Source organism: Antechinus flavipes, chromosome 4 (genome assembly GCF_016432865.1).
Source record: "Antechinus flavipes isolate AdamAnt ecotype Samford, QLD, Australia chromosome 4, AdamAnt_v2, whole genome shotgun sequence".
Taxonomy (NCBI): Eukaryota; Metazoa; Chordata; class Mammalia; order Dasyuromorphia; family Dasyuridae; genus Antechinus; species Antechinus flavipes.
Genome location: NC_067401.1, coordinates 187,863,838 through 187,865,873, shown reverse-complemented (window position 1 = coordinate 187,865,873; position 2,036 = coordinate 187,863,838).

Here is a 2,036-nt window from a genome sequence, read left to right as displayed (position 1 = left end):
ATTGTGAGAGTTTTATGGGTAGTGGGAGATATAATAAATGCTAACATATGCACACACATTTTAAGAAGGTAAAAAATAAATTCATAAAATCCTTTTTCTCCAAAAATGAAATATTGAGCCCATGCTCCTCAGGGAGCAAGATTGTATAGGGGAATGTATGCCTGTAGGTGTTGAAGATAGATTTTTGTGATATCATCTCAGCAAATATCCTTCTGAAAAAAAAATTGATTTTAATTGCTAAATGACACAAATAGTTAATTGACATTTTTTTAATGCCAGAGAAACTGAGCAAGATAGAGATTAGAGAGTTTTAAATATTTTATTTAAATTTCTGAGAGGGAGAGATTGTCTGGGGCCAAAACAGGATCCATGTTGACCCCAGAAGACTGAATGGGACTTTAGTCTCAAAGCTTTCAGTATCGAATGTGAGATTCCAATGATTTTTTACAGGACTCTAGTGATCATGGGACACAAAGATGGGGGGAGGGGGAAGGAGTAGAGTGAGCATTGGTTTCCAGGAGTGGACCATAAATCTGGTTCTGACAGGTTGGGATGAGGAACATAAATTCTTGATAACTTAGGACTTAGGAGCCAGGATGTCTGAAATAGATCTCCCCCTTATCTGAGATTAAACATTTACAGTTTGTGACCCTAGAGTAGCAGCCCCAAGTTATATCAGTCCTAATAGTCAGGAAGGGGAGGGGTTGCCACCAGGGGGATTGAGGCAGAACAATTCAAGGAACTGAGTCAGAACAATTTAGGGAAACTGAGACACAGCATTTTGAAATAGGACTCAAGAAAATAGTATTAGCAAAGAATCATTTCTTTTTTTTTTTAATGTTTTATTTATTTTTTTTTTTAAATAGGTTTTTATTGACAGGCAAAGAATCATTTCAATCTCAAGGGTTAACTCTAGAATCCTGAGGTAAGAAGTATAGCTTCAGTCTGGATGATATTTGTTTGTGAGAATGGGAGTTGGAGTTGGAAAGAATGCTCACGGCCTAAAAAGATTAAAATATTTCTTCTTCTGAAAACTTATTTCAACATTAAGTGCCTACCATACAGGCATAGTACCAGATATTTGAGGATATAAAGGGAAAACAGAAATAATTTATCCCTATATTCAAAGAGTTTAAAATAGGGGTTGAGGTGCTATTAGGATTTCAAAATTCACATCTTTTTAAAATATACCATATCACTATTAATTATTGTTAACTATGACAAACATAGCTACTATCGTTAATATTGCATATATATATATATATGTTCTCTGTAGACTATGAAATGGTTAGTCAGAAGTTTTTGATAAACTGTAACTAACACTAAAAAGGACAGAAGTCTGATACTCCATATTATTTGGGACAGCATCCAATGACAATTCATTCTTTGGTAGCATTCTCATTTCTTATTTTATTGACTGCTAAAGGGCATACTAGGCAGGGAGTCAGAAAAATTAGTTAAAAACTGGGTTTATGACATTTTACTGGCTGGGTGAACCCTAGCAAGAATCTTAACATCTGTTTGCCTCAGTTTCCTCAAGTATAAAATGGGGATGATAACAGCATCGACCAGGTTGTGAGGATCAAATAAGATAATATTTCTAAAACACCTGTAACACAGTAATTGCTTAATAAATGCTTGGTCTTAAAGCTGGTAAAAAAAAAATTTTTTTTAAACACTTTCTAATTGTCTCCATACAAATCTTGCTTTGGTATTTGATCCCCAAATATTTATGCATGTTGTAGTTATCTGGAATACTTCCCTTTCTGTTGTTGCCTCTTGGATTTGTTATTATTGTTAGTTGGTTATCTGAGGATTTATTTTGTAGCCAGTTAGTTAGTTCATTGTTAACAAAGACTCCTTTCCTTCGAAATCCGGCTTAGGTGCCCCAGAGGCCAAAAATTTATAGATACAAAATAGGCAAACCAAAGAACCAAAGAGACGTGCAAACCTCCAGAATTCCTAGAGAATCCTCAGAGCTCCTGTTCCGCCCCGGAAGCTAAGTTCTTAACTTACTTCCGCCCTTTGTGACTCAT